Below are 12,804 nucleotides of genomic sequence, written 5' to 3' on the forward strand. Positions count from 1 at the left end.
AGAACGTGATAACAAAGGAAATGGAGAAGGGAAGCTGGTCACTTCTCTTGTCTCTAATCTTTTGGTGAGGATCAAAGCAGACCAACTTTGGTTGTAAAGTCAAAGAAGGTACTCATTGAGAAAAACACCTGAAGAAATCCATCTGTGCAGTGGGCGTGGAACCTATCCTATTCCTCCTGCTGTAGGTGTGATGTGGCCCTCCAGTGCATTCCAATCTGCGGCCACCAAGATACATGTGAGTAATAAAATGTCCAAGACCTCTCCATTGAGTTTTCCAAGTTCTTTCTTTGGGATCAATGAACTGTGAGTGCATTGGGGCACCTGCAGTCTTGGGGCTGAATGAGTGACTATTTCTATGGTGTCTTTCAATGCTGTTAGCTATCCAAGCATCCTTGAAAAGAGTCAGAACAAAAGTTGGTACACGCATGCAGAAAGGACAGTGAAATGTGAACTATCTCTCAACAATAAACCTGGTGTGTGTATGTGTGTGTGTTTGTGTGTGTTTTGCAGGGGAGGTTGGGAACAAGGAGAGAGGAGGGGAAGAGAGAGACAGAGGGAGCTGAAGGATAAGAAAGGTAGGCATGTGAAGATGAGAGAACTGTTTCAATGCCCTAAGGTTAAGACATATTTAGGGAATGAAGGCTCCTGTAGCTGACGCCTTGTTGCTGAGTCCTGGGAGAAGAGAAAATCATATGAAAGGTAGAGAGAAGTTATATGAAGTAAAGCCCTGAAAATCAGAACTAATTTGGATTTTTTTCTAAGTGAAATGGCAGGTGGCTTTATGTTGCAGGCATGGGGAGGAGAAACATGATTGGATTTGCAATTTGAAAAGATCCCTCTAGGTATAATCCAACTCAGCAAAGTAGAGTAGCTCTGGTTTTTATTTGTCCAATTCAGTTCATTGTCCACCTTCTTCTGATCATTTGCATCTTGCCTTCCCTGGATGAGCACATGACCCAGGCCTGGCCATGCTTGGCATCCCCCATCCCGGGCCTGAGGCATTGGTGAGGAGTGGGCTGGTGATGAAAGGTCAGTCTAGCAGTGTCCTTCTCTGAGATATCTCAGTATGGGTTAACAAGAAATGGATCTGGGGCTGGGGAGATAGCTCAGTCGGTACAATGCTTGCCTTGCATGCACAAGGCCCTGGGTTTGATCCCCAGCACTGCAAAAAAAAAAAAAAAAAAAAAAAAAAAAAAGGAAATGGATCTGCCTCTGCCGTCACAGAGCTAGGAGGATGTAAAGATTAAGCTGTCGGCAGTACGTTTCATACCACACAGAAGAGACCTGTCTTTAGGTATAGAGGATGAAGTCAGGTAAAGCAATCTGAGAGGAGAGATAGATGAGAAGAAAGAGTCATGGATTTCTTGTTCAAGTTTCTGAGGTTTGGCGCCTGGGGACTAAACCTTAACTTGTTCAACACACAGAGTCGATAATTTCTCCCACAGTTAAGCTTGTAGGATTTCTGACCTTACCATCAGAAGAGTCCTCCCTAATTCAGCAGACTTCTTGACACCAAGTATTTGGGGTTTTGTTTTGCTTGCAGTCTTTCCTCTTTGAGGATGGAAGAGAGGGCAGGAAGGAATAGGAAGTAAATAGGAGGGGCAAGTGGCTTAATATATTTCCCACAGAGGAAGAATCAGAAGGACACGAGCAATCCTGCTTCTAGCATCAGGGTCCCCATGGAGAAGACACAAGTGTTTGAATTTCCTTTTCTGGGTATGTGATTAGGATAACACTTCACCCACTTGAATTCCGGCAAAGCCATGGGACTTGCTCTGGGTATTAAACATGATTAGAAACAATGAAGATTATTGCTGGACAGCAGCTCTACAGACCAGTGTGTGGCTTGCTGGATTCCACTTCCCTGGTCTCTGCAAGGAAAATTTTCTTGTCATGGAAGCTTCGGTCCCCAAGTATTCTTGATGGAGAGACATTAAAAAAAAAAAAAAAAAAAAAACAGAAAAAAACCTGCTTAGCTCACTATAAGAAATGCTATCTAGATAATGAAAATGTCCTATTAGAAAGCAACCTGCTACTATTTTTTCTTTCTCTTTCATGTAGATATATTACAACAAAATTAGAAAACTGCATGCAGTTTTATATTGCACTTTTAAAATTTAATTTAATATTGTGACCAAGTAGTAACTTTTACCTATGGTATTTTCCAATCTTCTTAAATAATGTAATACCATTAAAGCCTAAATTCTACAGAACCGGAAATGTACCATGTTCGGCAAAGTTTTAGTATACTATAGAAGTCTTAGGTACTTCTAGTGGATTCTGAATTTTAAAAGAAGAAACATTTAATTGTATCTTTATTTAGCCTTTAGTATCTAGCACTGGACTTATGTAATAGGTATTACATAATAGGTATTACATAATAATAGGTAATATGTGGAGGACAGAGAGATCACGTTAGTTCTTAGGGCTCTTTGATTAAAATATAGGAACCCAAATAATATGAGTTGATTAATAAGAGAAAGCATAAAAGTTTTATTAATTTTGCATGTACATGGGGTCTTCACGAGACGTTGAAGTCTGAAGAAATGAATAAAGCATGACACTTTTATGTTGTTTAGACAAAAAAATAATAAGTTTGGAAGGAATGAGAGGACTGATGAATCTAGATGAATGGCTACATAGGGAGAGGCGAACGGAGATTTAGAAGTTCGTGGAAGATGGGGACTAATTTGCTGATTCAGCTTCACTGCAGCCCCAATCATGAGTCTCTGGTGATCAGGGCTATTTTTCAGCTTTGGTATGAGAAGAACATCCCTCCCACAAGAATCCTTATGGCTTTCTGCATGTAGGAAAATACAGGTCAAATGGCCCTTTCCGAAATTACACTTCTTCAAGTGATTCAGCTTGACATAATTAACATACCAATTTGGCACAATTTGAAATCACATGACCTTCTTAGGTTAAACATGTTTAATGACTAGATGAAGAATGAAACTCCAGCCAACTGAGCGATATCTCTTTTTTTTACTTTAAAATTTTATTTGTTTTTATTATTATTATTTTTTGGTACCAGGGATTGAACTCAGGGGCACTCAAACACTGAGCCACATCCCCAGCCCTATTTTGTATTTTATTTAGAGACAGGGTCTCACTGAGTTGCTTAGTGCCTCATTGTTGCTGAGGCTTTGAACACTTGATCCTCCTGTCTCAGCCTCCTGAACCGCTGGGATTACAGGCATGCGCCCACCGTGCCCAGCTAAAATTTTATTTTTAACAGTTTTATTTTGGTATACTTGACACATAACAACCTGCACATATTTAAAGTGTATAATTTTATAAGTCTGACATATGTATGCACCCAGGAAGCCACCAAGGCAATCAAGATGATGAACGTATCCATCACCCCTAAAGTTTCCTTGTGCTCCTCTAAAATACATCCCTTCCACTATCCCCACCATGAACAACGTTCCTTAATGTCATGTTTCTGAAATAGAAAGAGTGATAGATGGGTGTACCTTGGGGTATATATTCAACTGTTGTGATTTCCAAGGTAACTTTGAACATGTGGTGTGTCCACAAATAAAACAAAATGAAGATTTTTTTCCCAAGTGTAAAACTTCCTAATGATCACTGCGAAGTGCACACATGTACACATATATGAAAAGTAAAAATAGTCAGAGTTGCCAAAAAGGCTTCCAGGGAAAAGCTTTTCCTACTGTGTCATCAAAGAGATGAGACACTGCACGTGACTTGCAGAGATAGGGATCTACATCTGAGAAGGCTTTGTTTTGTCTCCAAAAAAAGCTACATATATTAAACCTTATGCCTAAATTCTACAGGATCTGAAATGTATCATGTTCTGCTAAGTTGTAGTATACTTTGCAGTGGTTCCTTTCCCCAGAGACAACATATCATTTGTGTCATGTCTGGCTTCTACCTATAATTTATAATCTGTACCTCATGGATTCAAAAAAGAAGATTAGAACTCTGTTTCATGCCAGTGCTGGGTTAATATCCTATAATATTCTTTTACTAAGAGTAACATTCTTTTACTAATACCCCTCCCTGTTGAAAATCTTTCCAGGGTCTTCTACCATTATCAAAACCTTCCACAACTTGGTGCCAGCCTATGTCTCCTGTCTCAGATAACATAACTGCCCCAATTGCAATTTCAGCTCCACCCAAAGAAATCTGCTATGGTTTGGCTATGGTTTGAGTCTGTCCCCCAAAATTTCACAAGTTGGAAGTTTGGTTCCAGTTTGGTGATGCTGAGGTGGTGGTAGCTTTAAGAGGTAGGACCTTGAAGATCCTGGTGCAGGGTAATGAGGTCATGAGGATGTCATCCTTAGAAGGCATTAATGTTGGTCTTATAGAGTGGTCAGTTCTTATAAGAGCAAGTTGTTATAAAAAGATCAAGACTGGCTCCTGAATTCCTCTGACTTCCTGTTTCACCATGTCTTCACCCTTCCTCTTATGCACACTCCTGCCAAACTCTAATTGCCATATTGTGATGTGGCCAGGTAGGTCCTCACCAGAGACTGAACTAATGCAGCCACTCAATCTTGGACTTTCAGTCTCCCAGATTAGAAGCTAAATATACCTGTTTTCCTTATATATATTCCCAGCCTCAGGTATTTTACACAGCAACAGAAAATGGCTAACATATCTACTCCCTTTTTCCTGAGTGGGCCTTGTATACAGTCCTTATTCAGGTCTTTGGTGAAATCAGCAGGCTATTCTCTATCATCTGAAATGCTCTCCTACCACATTCTCCTTCAAAATCTCACCTAGTTTTCAAAGTTTAGCACAGCTTCTTCTTTCTCCATAAAGGCTTTGTGAATAACTACAGATAAAAATGGTCTCTCCTGATATTTCTATATATTAAAAATTTATTGTCTCTATCCCTCTTACATCATTTCTCCTAATACCATCTTAAGCACCCAACTCTGTGTTCCCAACTGTATTATAAGTTCTTGGAGGGTGGGTATGACATTTGATCCATATATGTGTGATCCATGTATGTATATATATATATGCCCATGGATATATACACAGATGTATATATATGATGTATATATGGATAACACACATATGGATTCATATAATTCAAGTTATATATACATGGATTACAAATATATGGATCATATGTGTGTGTGTGTGTCAATAATTAGTTATATAGCAAATGAATCAATGGGCTGTTTCTTTAACTCCCTTTGCAAAACAATAATACTTTACTCCAGCAAGTTGTTCTTCAAGTCTTTAGTTATGAATTATAAATACAGTACTGTGGGGCCAGCAGCACTCAGAGAAAAGCAGAGCTAGTACTGAGCTTACCTGGTTTTGTTTTGTGTTTTATGATTCCCTGTTCTAGCAGAGGTTTGTTTTATAGACATACACTAGGTATGTAATTGCCACATTTTTGTAACTAAAACCAATTATAAATATTATAAATGCCACAGAACACAAGTATTAGAGAAAGAGCAAAAGCTTCTGCTTTAAATTTCAAAGATACACTCAAAACATAATTCTAAATACAAGTTGGTCAAGACAGTTAAAAGCTTTATATTATAAAAAAGATAATTATATGTAGCCTTTTCACTTTTTAATCCAAGGTACTTCAAACTTAACATCTCTATATTATTTTTAAAAATATATCACTTAAGCCTTAGAAAAGAAGTAAAAATAAATATGTTCATATGATTTTACTTACCCCAAAATACGTTTTTCTACTTGGTGCACAAATAAACTCCAGTTTACTTTATATCACATTATTGTAACATTGAAAATTATGGGACTTGGGATTAATTAGGCTTATTTAATAAGCACATTACCAAAAACATAGTATTTGAATTTCAGGAAGAGCTAGAAGCCACTAACCTGAGTCATCTTGTGATTTACAAGAAAATTACTTCTTGACTTTGTAAATCATGGCAGTTTCCACCCTCAGAGAGTGACAGTTGTTTCTCATGACTCAATGTGTAATGTAAATGAAAAGTAGTAGGAGTGAAATCAAATAGCGTGGTCCTTCACATGATCAGCCACTTGGTATGAGTCTGAAGGGAATACAAGCCCTACAAGGAAAAAACAGAGACTGAGGTCATTTTACATAATAAAATACTGAAACAGTTAAGCCCAGCCTGACCTCTTGACCTATGCATAAGCTATCCAGAGATGAAGGAACTACAGAGAAAGATTAATATGCCAGAATTACAAGAAGAGTTTATAAACCAATTCTTCAGCTTTCTATAAAATATACAGTACTTTCTCCCAAAATTAGATTGAATGATTTCATTTTGTTCCTGGAAAAATTACAAAGATGGAGAGTAAACTCTGCATCTAGTGACTAAATTAAATATATACAAACTATTTAAGACAATGTTACTCAATTATATTATTTTGATACAACAGGATTGCTTGGTTATGTGTTCCTAGTATCAGCCACTTCCATTACTGTGACAAGTACTACTGGTTATTCTTCATTGTTTATACTTAATTTTTTTCTTTTTTATAAATTTGTCATGAGCCCCATCAAAAGGTTCTTCGCTACTTAAAATAAAATTGTACTTTGCATACTAAAAGACACTTCGTAATATAAAGGTGTTGGGGAATAGCATGAGATTCCCAAGAGCAGCCTAGTATTGTAGGAAAAGACCCCTTATAATTACCCCAGGCCCTAATTGCTTGTCTGTAAATGAGATGACTGAACTTAAGTCTAGATTGCAACCATTTTCCTGGTCTCCATACCTCTTGTGTATACACCACACTGCCACAAACCAGCTGTACTTCTTACTACACAGTGATTCTCAAGATAGCAGCGTGGGATGCATGTGGCTTTCCCCAACTTCCGGCTGCTGCCCACCTCACTCTGATCTGGATCCCTATTTAAGAATCATCCATCTGTGTGTACTTTGGCAAACTTCCCTCTGGTCTTGGGAATCTGCATGTATATTTAATCCTGAGGCAACTCTTTCCTAATCATATAGAAGCATACGAACTGTGCTATTGAGAGTCAGAGGAGTTGGCTATGTAGGAGGTACATTTAACAAGGATTTTGGGAAAGAGCTACCAATCAAAGCACCTCATCTTTCCTCATATGGTTTTAGAATCTAGTTTAATTATAAAGGAGAATGCATTTGTTAATTCATCCCATGCAGGGCTGGAAGTTAAAGGCTCTCTACTTGGATGCCCTTCCAGACCCAACCCTAGGCATCTACTATCCCAGATGACTTGGCTCTCTATTTATCTTTCCTTCAGGGATTAGTGCCCAAGGGTATTAGCCCTCTCAGATAGCTATTCAGATAGTCTTTAACACCATAGTCAGGAAGAGTAACCAATGAAAAGGAGTTTAGATAGTACAGAAGGGGTATGTGAGCTATTTGGGTGGGAGCAGGAGCTGGAGATTTTTCTATATGTTCAATTCGTATCTCCCAAACCTAGACATGTTACTGACTTCCCTTAATTTTTCAAAATTATAGTAAAAATTTGCCTCTAAAATGTATGGATTCTATCTTCAGCAAGAAGTTGCTGAGTAAGGATAAACTAGTATAGTACTAGCTAAAAAAAGAAAGTTGAATGTTAATAAGTCCCTTTACTATAGCAGCCATATAGCTTTGCATATTTAGAAGGGCAAGAAGTGCATTTCCCCCTCTTCTTTCTCCTTAAATAAATGGGAAGCCATCTTCTAGGGCAAAGTTCCAAAACTCAAACCTTCTGCAATTTGGGGGGTAAGCCATGTGTGTGAATTGTCCTAGGAAGAGGGTCAACACCTTAAACCATGGCTCAGGCAAAGTCAGGTTTTTTTTTTTTTAATATTAATATTCTGTATCAATTTAAAAATTACATATTCATCTATTTGACAAATATTAATTGAATATTTGCCAGGAAAATATTCTTTCTGATACATATAAGGCACTAAGGATAAAGATACCTGAAACCCAGGATTTAATATGGGAAATATACAAAGAAGTAGAAAACTGAAATATAGTAGAACTTCTACTTTTGGGATGGTTAGATCCTAAGAGCATTCAAATTAGTAAGCTCATGTCTTGCTTTATTTTATCCTAATAATCACAGAGTAAATATATAGATATAATTTCATTAACCCCATTACAAATTGCTAAACATTATGGACTTCTAGGTCACTCATAAATATTCAAAACCACACATGGCAATGGTCCATATCTGGAGTGTTCAATGTTATGATTCAAGTGTGCACAGGTAACATAGGGGCACAGGGAGAGACAACTAATCTGGCCTATGGTGGTGGGGGGCAACAAAGACTCCCCCAAGGGGATCACATCCAAACTGAAGCTCCAAAGATGGGTAGGGGTCAACTAAAAAGGGGTGATTCTGGGCCCAAGAAACAGCATATACAAAAAGGAAGAAATTAGACCAATTACAATTTCTTGGATAAATTTAAGGCAAACTAATACAACAACCTAACAGTAACACACAAATATATTAATTACTTACTATAGGCCAGGCCCTCTTGCAAGCATTTAGCATATTACATTAGCTCCCTGAAATCGTCCCAATAACTATATGAAGTTGGGATTACCATTTCTCCCAACTTCCAGACAAAAAATCTGAGACAAAGAGAGCACAAGTGACTTTCTCAAAGTAACACAGCTAGTAATGGCAGAGCCAGGATTTGAACCCAGGAAACTTGACTCTAGAGTTCACATTCCTAACTCCAGTTGATGGGGAAGAAAGGAGGAAGGGAAGGGAAAGAGAAATAAAAGGTTGTAATAGTAAGTAGGAGTTAGGTCACACAGGACCTAATTCAGTCTTCTAAGGAGTCTGGATTTTATCCTGAACATAAAATGGGGAACCCCTGAGTTATTTAAGCAGGAGCAATGGCAAAATTGGACCTGGGTTTTAGGAATCTCTTATGGCAATAATGCAGATTAGTATTGCCTGGATGGGTCACAGTGAAGACAGAGAAAGAATCTGGTCAAACTCTTCAGACAAACAATGATAGTAAAGATACTTAAAAGGGGTTAAAAAAAAAAAGGAGAAAGTGTCAAATTGATAGGACCTGCTGACTGATAAAGAAATAAGGCAAAGAACACACTGAAGGTGAAGTTGTGGTAATGATGGGGCCAACATAGCCAGATGTACCACTTCTGTGCTAAAGAGAAGTAGAAGAAAAAATGTGCCAGGTAAACAATAGGAAACTTTGATAGGAATCATATAAAGTCTCTGAGAAATGCTTCCTGTGGAATGCATGTGCATATATCCACAGACATTTGCTTAAGATTTATGCATTTGCAGGACATAGAATATAAGAAAGACTAAATGTTGTTAATGGGTTTTGAAATGCCAGTGTGATCACCAATGTGTTTTATTTTATGTTACGATATGCACTGTTTATATAGTTCTTTACAGTCTACATTTGACTGCAGCACTTTCCAGATAGAGGCAACGTCTCTTAATATCTTTTGCATCTTTGCTTTGTACTGCAATTTACAGTGTTCAATACACATCTACTACATAAGTAGGCAAAGAAAGAAAAACGAGTTAAAACAATGGTGTATGATGTTGTGATTAACCACTAGAAAGAATGCAAGAGGATGTGGGGTTTTCAATCTTGGGCAGTGTTTCTGTAATATCTGAAGGACATACGAGTAAGATGGACATGAAGCTCAAGACAGCAGGCTGGATTGAAGATCCTGTAAAAACCATCATTATCCTAGGCATTATCCTAGGGCTTGGCAGTTACAGTCCTGGACATAAATTAAATAAAAAGATAATGTGCAGAGTAAGAAAAGGAATGAGGTCAGAACACCAAGGGTCACCAACGTTTAACCCCATTAATGCCAGCACTGGAGGAGCAGATAGCCACCTGCATGAGAATGCTACCATTATGGTTTGGCTACTCGGTATCTCTCAAAAGTTCCTGTGTTGATGCAGGAAGTGAAATGATTCAATTATGAGAGCCATAACCTAATCAGTCCATCCAGATTTGAATGGAATAATTGGGTGGTAACTCTTAGGTAGGCAGGGTGTGGCTGGAGGAAATTAGTTCACTGGAGGCTGCCATGGAAGGATGCATCTTCCCTGTGGACCCTTCCCTTCCTCTCTATCTGCTTCCTGGCTGCTCTGAGTTGAGCGGCTTTCCTCTTGGGCTTGGCTTGCCTTGCCCTTGGGTCGCAATGCTCAGCCCTACCTTAGAGCCCAGAGGGATGGAACAAGCCACCCATAGACTAAACCCCTGAAATTGTGAGCCCAAAATAAACTCTTCTCCTCTAAATTGTTCCTGTCAGGTGTTATGTTCACAGCAACGAAAAGGTAACAGAGCTACTATAATTGAATTGAATTCAAGAAATACTGACTAAGCACCTACTAGGCAACAGTTGCATGGGAAGCTCTAAAACTATAGGTTAACACAAGACTAGCATAGAATAACAGCTGAATCACAATGGGAGGGAGCAAGTATGTAACCAATTGACAGAAAATTACAGATAGCAAGTAATATTCACTTCTGTAGTTTGGGGATGACATTTTGACTCTGCCTCCCTCTAAATAATGAGGCAAGTGAAACAGCCTCATTAATATTCCCAACTCTACACTGAACTCCTTAATGATCCGTCAGAGAGATCACAGTGAAAATGGAAGGTGGAGGAACAACTGCCATTTCTAATTGAAATTCTATGAGCAGAACAAACCCAGGGCTTCAAAACAAAGTATGTGGCACTGACAGACTATGACCCCCTCTATAGTCCCAACAGGGACCAAAGGGTTATGGAAAATAATATTCCTACAAGACAGTTCCCCAAGAAAAATGGAGGGACAGTGTGACTTGGGAGAAGGGAGGCGAAATTAATGCCAAACATTAAACCTCTTCCAGTAAATCCTTTCCCAATAACAATGGGCCCTAAAGGAAAGGGGCAAATACTAAATGCTGGGCCCTAAATTTTGAACTTCCCTCATCACAAATTAGTCCTAAATGGAGGAACAGAAAATACTGAAACTCTGGGAAACAATGGCTCCCAGAGAAAGAAAAGCAATGGGCAAGACTTGAGTACTCATCCCTTAGGATCTGGACACCTATCTCCCCAGATAATAACGAGTTTCAACCTTTTTACAACTGCCTTCCTAAGTTAAAGTTCTAATCTGTATGACTGGTCCCTGACTGTCAAAACTGCACGTCTTCAGTCTCCAATGAAACTATAAAACCCAGCTTCCTTCTGTAACCTGGGGGCCAGCGCCATACCCAGAAAATTGGCCCTCCCATGCCTGATCTATGGACCTTGCTGCAGAATAAAGGAAAGTCTGCTGAAAAGGACCACATATGCCCTAAGAGTATTTTGTTTTTCTTGAAAATTTCAAGGATTCCACATCTAAATGGACTTCTGTTAGGAGTAGGCTATCATCTCCAGTATCTATATAAAAGAAATAAATGTGATAACATGCAGGTGGGAACGTAAGTGTGTATGGCTACAGGAGGGTGATATAAAAAATAGGAAACAAGAACTCATAGCACAATATTGATCCCCAGATCCCTTATCAAAGGTTGTTCCTCTACAGGCAATGCTGAAGCCATATTGGATGTAACTGTGTTGCAATTCATTTTGATTTAGTAGATTAGAGGATGCCAGAAAAGAACAAGAAAATCAAATATGAGATTCAAGGAAAATGAAAATAAAGTACCAGCTTCCCCCAGGCATTCGCTGCTGGTGTCAATTTGACAAAACCAGCTCTCAGTCTTGCTAAGACAAAAGGAATAGGATCCCGGGAATAGCAGCTTGCAAGAAGATGGTTCTGCTATTATAAATGACAATACCAGAGCAGAAGCAAAACCTTCATTATTCTCCCTTTCTCTCAGGAAGGATGGTTTAGGCAGGATAGGGGATGAGGAATCCCACAGTCATATCACTGGCAAAGGACTGTTTGAAAAACAGCTTTTAAATGAAGGCCCTGGAGGTCAACTGTAATCTATAAATCGTCTAATGGTCTCCCAGCAACGGGATTGGGGGGAAATGTGAGGATGGTTTACGTATCAGCCTCTTTCACAGAATATATTTACAATATAATTGACCCCCAAACAGGCATTCCAGGAAAAAATAAAGTATTGTGTATTGAAGTTTCAGGAAGAGAATTCCATTTGCATCCAAGGTGGAATGAAATCTGGGCTATCAACATCTTATCCTGTGCATTCTACCTCAGACTCTCTCTTCTCACCTATTTCCCCATCTCCATGCCACCTCCTCAACCTAAGGTCAGGCCCTCACCTGGGCCAGGAGTTCCCACTCCTGTGGATCACACAGTCCAGAAAAGTCTCAAAGAGACATGTGCAGAACCAGAAGGAACAGGTGATATTTTCATTGTAAGATAGGACATAGATAGCTTACATGGTAAGCTAGGACACAGATAGATAGATGGACAGATAGACAGACAGACAGAATAGGTCTAGATATTTTAAAATCTATCATTTACTATTACCATAATTACATAGATGAAGGGACAATGTTATATCCCACAAAAGTTGGCAGGCCGTAATTTCAGACTAAAGGAGAGTCTTTTAAAATTCAATAAATTTCAGGGCTAGGGCTATAACTCAGTTGGTAGAGTGCTTGCCTCACATTCGTAAGGCCCTGGGTTCGGTACCAAGCACTGCCCAGAAAAAAAAAAAATATAAAATTCAATAAATTTCAGCTTTATGAAAAACTCACTAGGCCATCCTTAAAGTTCTCATTTCACTACAGATTGAATGAAAACATGGTCACAAACTGACAGTAAAATAACTGAGTTTTGGAAAACAGACTGATAAGATGATTGCCAAACCTCCTTGGCTGGGGCTCCGCCTCCACGGCTCTGTGCTCTGAAACTCCTCCTCTACCT

The 12,804-nt window shown here is 38.9% G+C and overlaps 1 protein-coding gene across 11 annotated transcripts in view; it reads right to left on the bottom strand.

Moving 5' to 3' along the window:
• Positions 1-12,804, bottom strand: part of Trmt9b (tRNA methyltransferase 9B (putative)) — a 55,528-nt gene that overhangs the window by 21,037 nt on the left and 21,687 nt on the right. For all 11 annotated transcript variants that reach the window (XM_047550325.1, XM_047550323.1, XM_047550333.1 and 8 more), the window contains one exon: positions 5,839-6,032. The gene's annotated coding sequence lies outside the window, so the exon portion shown is untranslated. The remainder of the gene's footprint in view (positions 1-5,838; positions 6,033-12,804) is intronic.

Source organism: Sciurus carolinensis, chromosome 4 (genome assembly GCF_902686445.1).
Source record: "Sciurus carolinensis chromosome 4, mSciCar1.2, whole genome shotgun sequence".
Classification (NCBI taxonomy): domain Eukaryota; kingdom Metazoa; phylum Chordata; class Mammalia; order Rodentia; family Sciuridae; genus Sciurus; species Sciurus carolinensis.